The sequence below is a fragment of the Pongo pygmaeus genome, chromosome 5, assembly GCF_028885625.2.
Source record: "Pongo pygmaeus isolate AG05252 chromosome 5, NHGRI_mPonPyg2-v2.0_pri, whole genome shotgun sequence".
Lineage (NCBI taxonomy): Eukaryota > Metazoa > Chordata > Mammalia > Primates > Hominidae > Pongo > Pongo pygmaeus.
This window is the reverse complement of record NC_072378.2, coordinates 73,636,361-73,652,798: the sequence shown is the minus strand read 5'-3', so window position 1 is coordinate 73,652,798 and position 16,438 is coordinate 73,636,361. Positions and strand designations below refer to the sequence as shown.

Sequence of the window (16,438 nt, the reverse complement as noted above, 5' to 3'; positions counted from 1 at the left end):
TGGGGGCAGGGCACAGACAAACAAAAAGACAGCAGTAACCTCTGCAGACTTAAATGTCCCTGTCTGACAGCTTTGAGGAGAGTACTGGTTCTCCCAGCACGCAGCTGGAGATCTGAGATCCGGCAGACTGCCTCTGCAAGTGGGTCTTTGACCCCCGAGCAGCCTAACTGGGAGGCACCCCCCAGTAGGGGCAGACTGACACCTCACACGGCCGGGTATTCCTCTGAGACAAAACTTCCAGAAGAACCATCAGGCAGCAGCATTTGCAGATCACCAATATCTGCTGTTCTACAGCCACCACTGTTCTGCAGCCACCACTGCTGATACCCAGACAAACAGGGTCTGGACTGGACCTCTAGCAAACTCCAACAGATATGCAGCTGAGGGTCCCATCTGTTAGAAGGAAACCTAACAAACATAAAGGACCCAAAAGCCCATCTGTACATCACCATTATCAAAGACCAAAGGTAGATAAAACCACAAAGATGGGGAAAAAACAGAGCAGAAAAACTGGAAACTCTAAAAAGCAGAGTGCCTCTCCTCCTCGAAAGGAACACAGCTTCTCACCAGCAATGGAACAAAACTGGATGGAGAATGACTTTGATGAGTTGAGAGAAGAAGGCATCAGATGATCAAACTACTCCGAGCTACAGGAGGAAATTCAAACCAATGGCAAAGAAGTCAAAAACATTGAAAAAAAGTTAGACGAATGGATAACTAGAATAACAAATGCAGAGAAGTCCTTAAAGGAACTGATGGAGCTGAAAGCCAAGGCTCAAGAACGACGTGAAGAATGCAGAAGCCTCAGGAGCCGATGCGATCAACTGGAAGAAAGGGTATCAGTGATGGAAGATGAAATGAATGAAATGAAGTGAGAAGGGAAGTTTAGAGAAAAAAGAATAAAAAGAAATGAACAAAGCCTCCACGAAATATGGGACTATGTGAAAAGACCAAATCTACGTCTGATTGGTGTACCTGAAAGTGACGGGGAGAATGGAACCAAGTTGGAAAACACTCTTCAGGATATTATCCAGGAGAACTTCCCCAATCTAGCAAGGCAGGCCAACATTCAGATTCAGGAAATACAGAGAATGCCACAAAGATACTCCTCGAGAAGAGCAACTCCAAGACACATAATTGTCAGATTCACCAAAGTTGAAATGAAGGAAAAAATGTTAAGAGCAGCCAGAGAGAAAGGTCGGGTTACCTACAAAGGGAAGCCCATCAGACTAACAGTGGATCTCTCGGCAGAAACTCTACAAGCCAGAAGAGAGTGGGGGCCAATATTCAACATTCTTAAAGAAAAGAATTTTCAACCCAGATTTTCATATCCAGCTAAACTAAGCTTCGTAAGTAAAGGAGAAATAAAATACTTTACACACAAACAAATACTGAGAGATTTTGTCACCACCAGGCCTGTCTTAAAAGAGCTCCTGAAGGAAGCACTAAACATGGAAAGAACAACCAGTACCAGCCACTGCAAAAACATGCCAAAATGTAAAGACCATCAAGGCTAGGAAGAAACTGCATCAACTAACGAGCAAAATAACCAGCTAACATCATAATGACAGGACAAAATTCACACATAACAATATTAACCTTAAATGTAAATGGGCTAAATGCTCCAATTAAAAGACACAGACTGGCAAATTGGATAAAGAGTCAAGACCCATCAGTGTGCTGTATTCAGGAAACCCATCTCACGTGCAGAGACACACATAGGCTCAAAATAAAGGGATGGAGGAACATCTACCAAGCAAATGGAAAACAAAAAAAGGCAGGGGTTGCAATCCTAGTCTCCGATAAAACAGACTTTAAATCAACAAACATCAAAAGAGACAAAGAAGGCCATCACATAATGGCAAAGGGATCAATACAACAAGAAGAGCTAACTATCCTAAATATATATGTACCCAATACAGGAGCACCCAGATTCATAAAGCAAGTCCTTAGTGACCTACAAAGAGACTTAGACTCCCACACAATAATAATGGGAGACTTTAACACCCCACTGTCAACATTAGACAGATCAACAAGACAGAAAGTCAGGAATTTAACTCAGCTCTGCACCAAGTGGACCTAATTGACATCTACAGAACTCTCCACCCCAAATCAACAGAATATACATTTTTTTCAGCACCACACCACACCTATTCCAAAATTGACCACATAGCTGGAAGTAAACGATTCCTTAGCAAATGTGAAAGAACAGAAAGTATAACAAACTGTCTCTCAGAACACAGTGCAATCAAAGTAGAACTCAGGATTAAGAAACTCACTCAAAACTGCTCAACTACATGGAAACTGAACAACCTGCTCCCAAATGACTACTGGGTACATAACGAAATGAAGGCAGAAATAAAAATGTTCTTTGAAACCAACGAGAACAAAGACACAACACACCAGAATCTCTGGGACACATTCAAAGCAGTGTGTAGAGTGAAATTTATAGCACTAAATGCCCACAAGAGAAAGCAGGAAAGATCCAAAATTGACACCCTAACATCACAATTAAAAGAACTAGAAAAGCAAGAGCAAACACATACAAAAGCTAGCAGAAGGCAAGAAATAACTAAAATCAGAGCAGAACTGAAAGAAATAGAGACAAAAAACCTTTCAAAAAATTAATGAATCCAGGAGCTGGTTTTTTGAAAAGATCAACAAAATTGATAGACCGCTAGCAAGATTAATAAAGAAGAAAAGACAGAAGAATCAAATAGACACGATAAAAAATGATAAAGGGGATATCACCACCGATCCCCACAGAAATACAAACCACCATCAGAGAATACTACCAACACCTCTACACAAATAAACTAGTAAATCTAGAAGAAATGGATAAATTCCTCGACACATACACTCTCCCAAGACTAAACCAGGAAGAAGCTGAATCTCTGAACAGACCAATAACAGGAGCTGAAATTCTGGCAATAATCAATAGCTTACCAACCAAAAAGAGTCCAGGACCAGATGGATTCACAGCCAAATTCTACCAGAGGTACAAGGAGGAACTGGTACCATTCCTTCTGAAACTATTCCAATCAATAGAAAAAGAGGGAATCCTCCCTAACTCATTTTATGAGGCCAGCATCATCCTGATACCAAAGCCTGGCAGAGACACAATAAAAAAGGAGAATTTTAGACCAATATCCTTGATGAACAATGATGCAAAAATCCTCAATAAAATACTGGCAAACCAAATCCAGCAGCACATCAAAAAGCTTATCCACCATGATCAAGTGGGCTTCATCCCTGGGATGCAAGGCTGGTTCAACATACACAAATGAATACACGTAATCCAGCATATAAACAGAACCAAAGACAAAAACCACATGATTATCTCAATAGATGCAGAAAAGGCCTTTGACAAAATTCAACAACACTTCATGCTAAAAACTCTCAATAAATTAGGTATTGATGGGATGTATCTCAAAATAATAAGAGCTATCTATGACAAACCCACAGCCAATATCATACTGAATGGGCAAAAACTGGAAGCATTCCCTTTGAAAACTGGCACAAGACAGGGATGCCCTCTCTCACCACTCCTATTCAACATAGTGTTGGAAGTTCTGGCCAGGGAAATTAGGCAGGAGAAGGAAATAAAGGTTATTCAATTAGGAAAAAAGGAAGTCAAATTGTCCCTGTTTGCAGATGACATGATTGTATATCTAGAAAACCCTATTGTCTCAGCTCAAAATCTCCTTAAGCTGATAAGCAACTTCAGCAAAGTCTCAGGATACAAAATCAATGTACACAAATCACAAGCATTCTTATACACCAATAACAGACAGAGAGCCAAATCATGAGTGAACTCCCATTCACAATTGCTTCAGAGAATAAAATACCTAGGAATCCAACTTACAAGGGATGTGAAGGACCTTTTCAAGGAGAACTACAACCACTGCCCAATGAAATAAAAGAGGATATAAACAAATGGAAGAACATTCCATGCTCATGGGTAGGAAGAATCAATATCGTGAAAATGGCCATACTTCCCAAGGTAATTTATAGATTCAATGCCATCCCCATGAAGCTACCAATGACTTTCTTCACAGAATTGGAAAAAACTACTTTAAAGTTCATATGCAACCAAAAAAGAGCCCGCATCACCAAGTAAATCCTAAGCCAAAATAACAAAGCCGGAGGCATCATGCTACCTGACTTCAAACTATACTACAAGGCTACAGTAACCAAAACAGAATGGTACTGGTACCAAAACAGAGATATAGATCAATAGAACAGAACAGAGCCCTCAGAAATAATGCCGCTTATCTACAACTATGTGATCTTTGACAAACCTGACAAAAACAAGCAATGGGGAAAGGATTCCCTATTTAATAAATGGTGCTGGGAAAACCGGCTAGCCATATGTAGAAAGCTGAAACTGGATCCCTTCCTTACACCTTATACAAAAATTAATTTAAGATGGATTAAAGACTTACATGTTAGACCTAAAACCATAAAAATCCTAGAAGAAAACCTAGGAAATACCATTCAGGACATAGGCATGGGCAAGGACTTCATGTCTAAAACACCAAAAGCAATGGCAACAAAAGCCAAAATTGACAAATGGGATCTAATTAAACTAAAGAGCTTCTGCACAGCAAAAGAAACTACCATCAGAGTGAACAGGCAACCGGCAAAATGGGAGAAAATTTTCGCAACCTACTCATCTGACAAAGGGCTAATATCCAGAATCTACAATGAACTCAAACAAATTTACAAGAAAAAAACAAACAACCCCATCAAAAAGTGGGCGAAGGATATGAACAGACACTTCTCAAAAGAAGACATTTATGCAGCCAAAAAACACATGAAAAAATGCTCATCATCACTGGCCATCAGAGAAATGCAAATCAAAACCACAATGAGATATCATCTCGCACCAGTTAGAATGGCAATCATTAAAAAGTCAGGAAACAACAGGTGCTAGAGAGGATGTGGAGAAATAGGAACACTTTTACACTGTTGGTGGGACTGTAAACTAGTTCAACCATTGTGGAAGGCAGTGTGGTGATTCCTCAGGGATCTAGAACTAGAAATACCATTTGACCCAGCCATCCCATTACTGGGTATATACCCAAAGGATTATAAATCATGCTGCTATAAAGACACATGCACACGTATGTTTATTGCAGCACTATTCACAATAGCAAAGACTTGGAACCAACCCAAATGTCCAACGATGATAGACTGGATTAAGAAAATGTGGCACATATACACCATGGAATACTATGCAGCCATAAAAAATGATGAGTTCATGTCCTTTGTAGGGACATGGATGAAACTGGAAACCATCATTCTCAGCAAACTATCGCAAGGACAAAAAACCAAACACTGCATGTTCTCACTCATAGATGGGAATTGAACAATGAGAACACTTGGACACAGGAAGGGGAACATCACACTCTGGGGACTGTTGTGGGGTGGGGGCAGGGGGGGAGGGATAGTATTAGGAGGTATACCTAATACTAAATGATGAGTTAATGGGCGTAGCAAACCAACATGGCATATGTATACACATGTAACAAAACTGCACATTGTGCACATGTACCCTAAAACTTAAAGTATAATAATAATAAAATAAAAGAAGCTCAAACTACTCTAAAATTTCTAGACTTCATAAAACTTAAAAATCTAATAATCTGATTTAAAAATTGGCAAAAGATTTAAATAGACATTTCTCAAGAGTAGACATATTAATGGCAAACAGGCATAAGAAAAAGTGCTCAACATTACTGATCATCAGAGATATGCAAATCAAAACTACAATGAGATATCATCTCACTCCAGTTAAAATGACTTTTATGTAAAAGTCAGGCAAGCCAGGCATGGTGGCACATGCCTGTAGTCCCACCTACTCGGGTGGCTGAGGTGGGAGGTCACTTCAGCCCACAGGGTCAAGGCTGAAGTGAGCTGAGATCACATCATTGCACTCCAGCCTGGGTGACAGAGTGATACCCTATCTCAAAAAAAGAAAAGTCAGGCAATATTAAATGCTGGTGAGGATATGGAGAAAAGGGAACCCTTATACACTCTTGGTGGGGAGGTAAATTAGTACAGCCATTATGAAGAACAGTTTGGAGTTTTCTCAAAACAATTAAAAATAGAGGTACCTTATGATCCAGGAATCCCTCTGCTGGGTTTTTACCCAAAAGAAAGGAAACTAATATATTGAAGAGATATATCTGTACTCCCATGTTTGTCCCAGTGCTGTTCACAATAGCCAAGATTTGGAAGCAACCTAAGTGTCCATCAACAGATGAATGAATAAAGAAAATGTGACACTTATATACAATGGAGTACTATTCAGCCATAAAAGAAAATTAAATCCAATCCTGTCATTCGCAATAACATGGATGGAACTGGAATTCATTACATTAAGTCAAATAAGGCAGGCAGAGAAAAGCAAACATCTCATGTTCTCACTTACTGGTAGCATCTAAAAATCAAGTCAATTAAACTCAGAGAGAGAGAGAATAAAAGAATGGTTACCAGAAGATGGGAAGGGTAGTGAGAAGGAGATTGAGATGGTTAATAGGTACAAAAAAGACAGAAATAATAAATAAGACCTAGTATTTCATAGTACAACAGGGTGATTGTCAAAATAATTTAATTGTACATTTTAAAATAACTCAAGACTATAATTTAATTGTTTGTAACAAAAAGGACAAGTGCTTCAGGGGATGGATACCCAATTATACATGTTATGACTATTACGCTTTGCATGCCTATACCAAAATATTTCATGTACCCCATAAATGTATACACCTGTTATGTACCCACAAAAATTAAAAATTAAAAAAATTCAAAAGCCTGGATTGTCAATGAAAGTTAAAATACTGTAATAGTACTCTTCTAAAATCAGACTGAAAGCCCAGACATAATATAAAGAATTGCATAAAGCTAAATCCAGTAGAAACCCACTTTGATTTACAAGATTGTAAATATTTTTAGGAACTTCGTAATGCATAAAATTCTCCTTCCCTGCCTCATACATATCTAAAGTGACCAAACATACTAAATATGTAATGTGTAATTTCCAGCTGAAAAAAACTTAGCCCAGCCCCTCCTGGCTCAGTTAGAAGGTTATTTCCTTGGAAAGAGCTATACCCCCAATGGTAAATAAAGCTCCAATTGCAGTCGCAAATGTGGTAATACACAAGATGTCTTCATAGCAAGGCTAATCACCAGATGGGGAGCTTGCCTAATTGGTTGAGGATGTTTTCTGCTCTGGTCATACCTTGGCAAATAGAACAAAGAGAGGCCAAGAGGCCTAATGGCTAGAACATGAGTATGAGTGTGGAGTCCTGTGATCGGCATGCCCTCTGTTTGTTGTGGGTCTCTGGACAATTCCGTTAACCTTGCTATATTTTATTTTACTATAAATATAACTAAGACTCTGCATACTTATCTATTTTCCAGAAAATGTTACAGGCAAAATTATTAAGGTTAAAATAAGAAATAATTCCTCTATATTGAATCATTCTTTTCTGAAGCAAATTAGGTTTATTCTTCTTAATTTCTCTTGGTTCAGCATGTAGAGTCAGTTACATGGCAGCATTTTCTTAGGGATGAAAATTTTTAGGGGGTAAAGAACCACTGACAGTCAAACACTAGGGGCCAGGACTCTTCCATGGCAAAGAGCAGCTTAAGGTCAAATTTATTCACTCGATGTCTTACTTCTTCTTATTGACCCAAAAGTTAGGGACAAAGTGAGCACCCCCCAGCAGAGGTGCAGCCAGGTTAGAAACCAGCCTTCATGTAAACAAGTAAGTACCATAATATTTAGGAATAGCCAACACTCAAACTAGACAGAAAAAAAAATTGTTCTCAAATTTTTAAAAAATTTAGGATTACAAACATGAAGAATTAATGCTAATAATTAATTAATGAGGGTCTGCTATTCCCAGTAGTCTGTAGATTCCTTGTGGGTAGATACTACATCTCTTGTTCCCACAGGTTTGTGTGATAAGATACAGCTAATACGGTGTCATAAGATACAGTTCCAACCATGGCAAAGGTCAAGGTGGGTAGAAATCGTAGCCTGAATTGGGCCAGAGACAAACCAAGGTCTTAAGAGAGAACCAGAGAAAAGAGATATGTGCCAGAAACTGGGAGGTGTCACTAGACACAGGGGTAGCAGAAAAGGCTCACGTTGAGACCAGAACAGAGGACGACTGAGTGGCTATAGCAGAAATCGAAAGCATAGAATGGGCAACAAATGAATAGGAGAAGATGCTGAGATCGGAGGCAAAAGCACATCTGAGCACCTCACCTCTGAAATCAGAAGGAAAATACCTTGAGTGGGGAGATGAGTTTTTACAGCAGAAGCTGGATTTTCAGTCCAGTGCTTCTTAAAGGGACCTGGCTTACTTTTGCTATCATGCAACTGGAATAATTTGAGGTAAACAAAAAAAATCTAAAAATTAAAGAAAAAGAAGAAACTGAATGGTCTTTCACAGCTGGACAGGGTATGGCTGGCCAGGACAAAGCAGGACTAGGCAGCAAGAGGTACCAACACTGAGAGAGCCCTTGATCAAAGCATAGCCTGGCAGGCTCCAAGTTGTTACTGGAAGATCCTGGTACCACGGTCTCACAGGCATTGGCCTCTCCTGAACCTTTGCTTGTTCTGCCTAACAGTGGCAAATCTGTTTTCGAAGTAGCAATAATTGTGTAGTAAAGTTATAAGCTATTGTTAGAAATTAGAAAAAATCATTTCTAAAAAACTAGAGAAAATAGTGTTTTATCTCAAAAATGTATAAACATACAGATATATTTAATTTTAGTTAAACCTTCATTTCCTAAGTTTGGAAAAATCACCTAGATTCCTCTAATTGTTCCTACAGTCAAAAAGTAAATCTACATGTCCCATGCTATATTGAATGAGAAGGGTCTGTTTACTGTGTTCTTGTCTAAATCTCTTGGCCTTTTCCTGTCCAAATAAGTTGGTACTATTAATAATTCAGTCCACAAAATCAGATAAAATATAAAATTAATTCCCTTTTCCATGAATTTAGATGATATAATTAGGCCATGCTTTTGGCTTATGACTATTTCCATGACTAAAATCACTTGAGAACTGCTTGTTTCCCATCAACATTTGGTCGTAAGAGTGATGGTGGGTGTCTTCTACAGGAGACAGTAGGTCAATGGCCAAAGGCCAATGGAGACAAACAGATGTTGTGGTTAACCAAGTTGAGAAGGAATACATAAATTTTATTCCAAAAGCCTCTTGCCAGAAGTGCTATAAAGAGCAAATCCATGCTTGATCCTCTACCTCCCGTTTGACGGAAAATATTCAGATGTATTTGTCTGAATTCTTCAAAGAACCCTGGCAACTTGGTCTTTCCAATAAATATAGGCCAAAAGGGGTATTAATCCCTTTTATAACCCACCAACTTCAGTATGCACATTCTTAGAAAACGTGTGTGAAAAATTGAAGCAAGTTATACATGTAAACAAAATTTTACCTTCTGCTCAAATATGGGGACATTAACAAAAAGGAAAAAAGTACATGTTGCTGAGCAAGTTCATTTCAGAAAATGTCACATATGCGCTTTTCTCAGAAATCTTCCTGGAAACCTTTTCTGGGACTAGATCAAGGGACATACATTATTGTGCATTATAGGAAAAATGGGAAAGGAGCAATTTAGTGAGTATTTGAAACTGTGCCTGAAAATTATTTAAAAAGTGTATTTCTGTACAAATTTCTGAGCCAAAAATTGTCTTATAAGTAGGAAATATGGTCACTTTATTTTAAATACTATGAAACTAGAGTGTGTACATTTGCCATGAACATTGAAGTAGTCTCCAGTGTGAGAACAAAGGAGAGAGGAGAAGTTTAAGCCTGGAATATTGGCACCACTAAGCCAAAGATAAGCACGAGAGATTATTGCCTACTTCCCAAAAAGCACATTAGGGCCAGGGGTATGTGAGTAAAATGAAGTAGGAATAGATGGCAATAACCAGAGAAGCCAGAGCTTCTGACCACTGTTCAGAAGGCAGATTTCCTAGATACAAATAATCCCGCAGACCATAAAGTTACAGTCATTGCTATATATATATATACACATACATATATGTGTGTGTGTGTGTGTATGTATGTGTGTGTGTGTCAGGCAAAAGATAACTCGTTCCCCATGACCCGTGCCCTTGTAAAATCTCCTCTCCTTGAATGTGAGCAGAACTTGTAAATATGATGAGATATCACTCCAAAACTATATTACAGGGCAAAAACTGTATTATCGAGGTGGGCCTAACCTGATCACATGATCCCTTTAAAAACAAAGAGTTTTCTCTGGCTGGTTTCAGGAGAGGAAGTCAGAGATTTGACAGCTAGCAGACAATGGGGAGCTCAGTAATAAGCTTTCAAGGAAATGAATTCTGCCTACAAACAATGAACTTGGAAGAGAATCCCAAGTCCCAAATAAGAAGCCCAGCCCTGGACAACACTTTGATTTCAGATACACCATGGAATACTATGCAGCCATAAAAAAATGATGAGTTCATGTCCTTTGTAGGGACATGGATGAAATTGGAAATCATCATTCTCAGTAAACTATTGCAAGAACAAAAAACCAAACACTGCATATTCTTACTCATAGGTGGGAATTGAACAATGAGAACACATGGACACAGGAAGGGGAACATCACACTCTGGGGACTGCTGTGGGGTGGGGGGAGTGGGGAGCGATAGCTTTAGGAGATACACCTAATGCTAAATGACGAGTTAATGGGTGCAGCACACCAGCATGGCATATGTATACATATGTAACTAACCTGCACATTGTGCACATGTACCCTTAAACTTAAAGTATAATAATAATAAAATAAAATAAAATAAGAAAAAAAAAAGAAACCCTGAGAAGAGAATACAATGACACTGTACCTAGACTTCTGGTCTACACAACTGTAAGGTAATAAATACGTGTTGTTTTAAGCTGTACAGTCTGTGGTAATTTGTGGCACAGTAAGAGAAAACTAATACAAGCTGGGCATGGTGGCTCATACCTGTAATCCCAGCACTCTAGGAGGCCCAGGAAGGCGGATCACTTGAGCCCAAGGTTTGAGACCAGCCTGGGCAACATGCTGAAACCCTGTCTCTACAAAAAATAAAAATAAATAAAAAAATCACCCAAGCATGATGGGTACCAGCTACTTAGGAGACTGAGCTGGGAGGATTGCTTGAGCCCAGGAGGTCAAAGCTACAGAGAGCTGTGATCATGCCACTGCACTGCAGCCTGAGCAACTGAGCAAGACCCTGTCTCAAAAAAAAAGAAAGAAAAGAAAAGAAAACTAATACAAATTCAAGCATACAAATACAAAGAAGAAACTAATACAAAAAGAACCTAATACAAATACAACACTGTACTTGCTGAGTCAAATATGACTAATCTAAGAATCTGCTAACATAGTGACTATAAACCTTCTAAGAATCTTCTAGCTCTACAATTCTATAATTTTAATAAACTTGTTTGATAATGTATCATGTCAGTCACTATAGCTCATTTAAAAATTACCCCATCCGTGAATTGAACTAATGACATACTTCTTTAGTGTCTGTGAGATGTTTCTTTACACCAACAATAGACAAGCAGAAAGCCAAATCATGAATGAACTCCTACTCACAATTACTATAAGGAGAAAAAAATACCTACGAATACAGCTAACAAGGGTTGTGAAAGGCCTCTTCAAGGAGAACTATAAACCACTGCTCAAAGAAATAAGAGAGGATGCAAACAAATGGAAAAACATTCCATCCTCATAGATAAGAAGAATCAATATCATGAAAATGGCCATACTACCCAAAGCAATTTACAGATTCAATGCCATTCCCATCAAACTACCATTGAAATTCTTCACAGAATTAGAAAAAAAAAATTATTTTTAAATTTCACATGGAATCAAAGAAGACCCCATATAGCCAAGACAATCCTAAGCAAAATGAATAAAGCTGGAGGCATCATGCTACCTGACTTCAAACTATACAAGGCTACCGTAATAAAAACAGCATGGTACGGGTACCAAAACAGATGTATAGACCAATGGAGCAGAACAGAGACCTCAAAAATACCACTACACATCTACATCCATCTGATCTTAGACAAACCTGACAAAAACAAGCAATAGGGAAAGGATCTCGTGTTTAGTAAATGGTGCTGAGAAAACTGGCTAGCCATATGCAGAAAAGTGAAACTGGACCCCTTCCTTACACCTTACACAAAAATCAACTCAAGATGGATTAAAGACTTAAATGTCAAACCCCAAACCATAAAAACTCTAGAAGAAAACCTAGGCCATACCATTCAGGACATAGGCATGGGAAAGACTTCATGACAAAAACACCAAAAGCAATTGCAACAAAAGCCAAAATTGACAAATGGAATCTAATTAAACTAAAGAGCTTCTGCACAGCAAAAGAAACTATCATCAGAGCAAACAGGCAACCTACAGAACAGGAGAAATTTTTGCAATCTACCCATCTCACAAAGGTCTAATATCCAGAATTTACAAGGAACTTAAACAAATTTACAGGAAAAAAAACAACCCCAGCAAAAAGTGGGTAAAGGATATCAACAGACACTTCTCAAAAGAAGACATTTATGTCTCCAACAAACATATGAAAAAAAGCTCAACATCACTGATCATCAGAGAGATGCAAATCAAAACCACAATGAGACACCATCTCACGCCAGTCAGAATGGTGATTATTAAAAAGTCAGGAAAAAATACATGCTGGCAAGACTGTGGAGAAATAGGAATGCTTTCACACTGTTGGTGGGAATGTAAATGAGTTCAACCATTGTGGAAGACAGTATGGAGAGTCCTCGAGGTCTAGAACCAGAAATGCCATTTGACCCAGCAATCCCATTACTGGGTATATACTCAAAGGAAGATATATATTATTCTATTATAAAGACACATGCAAACGTATGTTTATTGCAGCACTATTTACAATAGCAAAGACATGGGACCGACCCAAATGCCCATCAGTGATAGACTGGATAAAGAAAATGTGGTACATATACACCATGGAATACTATGCAGTCATAAAAAGGAATAAGATCATGTCCTTTGCAGGGAGATGGATGAAGCTGGAAGCCATCATCCTCAGCAAACTAACAGAGGAACAGAAAACCAAATACCCCATGTTCTTACTCATAAGTGGGAGTTGAACAATGAGAAAACATGGACATAGGGAGGGAAACAACACACACCAAGGCCCTTTGGGGGGTGGGAAGTGAGAGGAGGAGAGGAGGGAACTTAGAGGATGGGTCAATAGATGCAGCAAACCACCGTGGCACACATATACCTATGTAACAAGCCTGCACGCTCTGTGTATGTATCTAGTTTTTTTAGAATTATAAAAAAAAAAAACAGAAAACAAGCCTAAATAAATAAGATAAAAATACAAACTTAAAAAATTGTTTAATTTTTAAACAATTTTTAAAATAAAATATAAAAAAACAAATATACCATTTTTAAATAAAATATAAATATTAAAATAAAATATTAAATATTAAAAAAGATATTTTAGATTTTTTGAGTAAACAAAGTTTCTTTGTATTATTACACTGTAGGAGCTTTGTATAAATTTTAGCAAATTTACAGTATTTTATGGGAAATATTTTGACTTTGGTCATCAAAAGTTGTGTGAAAATTGTAGGTTATTCAAATCACATGCTCATTTAATGTTACCTTAGAGTGTTTTCCAACATGAGGATTTGATCCAATGTCCATAATTTCAAAGGATGTAAATCTGGTAACCATAAAACGGTAAGCCAGCACAGCCAAGTATAGAAACCATGTGCAGTGAAGCAAGTATGTTTCCATTTGGTCTCTGTATTCTTTACTCTGGAGAAACCCTATTCCTCCCAAACCAATCTTGTTTTACTTACATCTGTTTTAAATAGCTAGTATGTAGAGCAAACTACCACATATGGTAACAGAGATCATATCATCTAAGAGGCATTTGATAATGATATTAAAGTATTTTTAATTGAAACAAATTAGTCACAAACCCCAATTTAAACAACACCTCTTCTGGGTGAAAAGTATCTAAAATATTTAAAAGAAGTTCTTTATACAAAACTCTTCTAAGAAGAAAGAAAAAGAAAAGAAGTATTCTATCTTTTCCCTGATGAATGGCACTTGTTTAAAAACCTAAACAGCAACGGATTTTAGTTTTAGTTTGTATTGCAAGAATGATCATAAATGGCAATTCTAAAAGCCTAGTTTGCCAAAAATGTAGTTAGAAAACATCACATACTTCTAAAAAGTGATATATCATTCTTTAGTAATGAATAAGGCAATCTTTTTTGTGACAGGGAGGGGGGAATTAAACCTTATTTATTTTTAAAACCAAATTACTAAGAAAATATATCACAGCCTGAAAACAGCAAATGGACAGGCTGTATTATCATTTCAAGTAATAAGTTGGTGAAAATACAATGAGGTTGCTATCAAAATAATAAGGTGCCATGCCAGGGCAGGAACACTGCAAGTTTCAAAAGCCGAGGGCAAAAATGGTATTTGATAATGGGGGCTGCCTCTCCTTTGCTCTAAGGGAGTCAGCTCATCCTAGCCCAAGTTGTTTACTTTTTTCCCTTGAATTTCCTGTTGCTAGGGGTTTGTCTCAATCGGGCTCTGTTAATTCAGGGAGCTAAGGAAACAATGCTAGGTTTAGGCTTCCATTCCATTCTGTTTTATAAAAACCAGGTTTTTCCAAATCCAGTACTTCATAACTCCCTTATAAGCAAGTAGCCAACTGCTCCTCTTTTACTATTCATTCCTAGATACTAATATATACCATAATCAAAACCCCCTTCTCTTCAAGGGGAAAGTGTTACTGCAAGATTGTCCTATCATTTTGCTACACACAACCTAAGGGCCCATCAGCCAGTAAGAGGGAAGCTCTGCTTCCCATAATTAGTGTGTCATCACCTCTCATGTTTTTGCACGGTCTCCAGGTTGAAAGACACAGCATGTAATAATTTTAAGAAATGTACATCTACATATTGATGACCAGAAATGGGGATCCACAAGGATCTTCAAAGTTCTTATCCAAACTACTCTCCCTCCCAATTCCACATCTTAAAATCAATTTGTATACCATTGTGTAAATTACACAAAATCAAAAAACTAAGACCCAGAAATTTGTTTTTCCCTTCTAAGTGATTGATCTCTTGGATTTTGTTTCACAGCTTATAGAAAATGGTGTCATGACCCTTCTGGTAAACAGGATGTTGGCAACAAAGAGAAAATATCTCTCTTCAAACTCCATCAGGTCTAACCTGCCAGCCTATTGGTACCTGTGTAGTAAGAGTCTGGTACCTTGGAGGGCTCTGGCTTATTACAGGCAAGATCCTTACTGCCAGGACAAGCACTAGCCACAGGAACATAAGCTCTAAAACTTCCCATAATATCTCTGATGCAATTTAGCACCACTTTTTTCCATTTCACTTTTTAGGACTGAAACATGAAAGAACCAGTGTCCAGAGGCAAGTGATATATGCCTTATACCTGTTGCCATCCTTAATTTCTTCATTCATAAACTTTGCTTAAAATACTGAAATTCCCAATTCCTAATTAAAAAATATATTCTTGCCCTCAGTCCCGATGGCCACTGGCAGTGGCTTTTATTTCTCAATGGATAAGAGAGCCTCCTTCTTCTTGGTCATGGTTGGGATGAGGTGCATGTGGTCATCCACACACTTGGTCACACTACAGTCCAGCTGCCGCTTCACCTGAAGCTCCTTACTCCCAGCATCTATTGAATCTTTGGCTTTGTCGTTGCAATGTATGGTGCACCAGGCCTGGCGGTCCTGGAACTTCTCCAACTTACTGGTGACCAAGGCCTGGACTCGAGCCAGAGGCGCATGGCAGCGCTCGATGCACTGGTGCACCTACTGCATGGATGCCTGGCTGTCCTCACAACAGCTGGTGCTGCACGGGAACATGAGACTCTGCATCTTCTGGATGTTCTCTCTCTCTAGACTCTTCACCATGGAGTCCACCGTCTCCTGCACCCGCAGCTGCTGCAACTCCGCCATGACGACCCCGCCCTGCCCCACGCCACACCTGGCGCTAACCAATAAGGCAATCTTAACTAGCTAAATTTAAATAGGATGTCTATGGCAGATTACAAATATAAAAATGTTTAAAGTCAGGTATATTAAAAATTTGTGAAAATCATTGCCAATGATAGGGCAAGGCAAGTGTATCCAAACAAATGAGTTAATGTATGTAAAACATTTAGTACAATCCTGAACTGTCGTATATATTATTATTATTATTTTCACACAATATTTTCCCTGTGGACATCCTTTGACTTCAGTCCTTTTGTTATGTACAAAAATGGTTCGCACCAGGCACGGTGGCTCATGCCTGCAATCCCAGCACTTTGGGAGGCCGAGGCGGGTAGATCACCTGA

General features: G+C 38.5%; 1 pseudogene; it reads right to left on the bottom strand.

Annotated features, from left to right (window-relative positions):
• Positions 1-15,644: 15,644 nt before the first annotated feature.
• On the bottom strand, positions 15,645-16,058 carry LOC129038419 (protein FAM136A-like; annotated as a pseudogene).
• Positions 16,059-16,438: the final 380 nt, after the last annotated feature.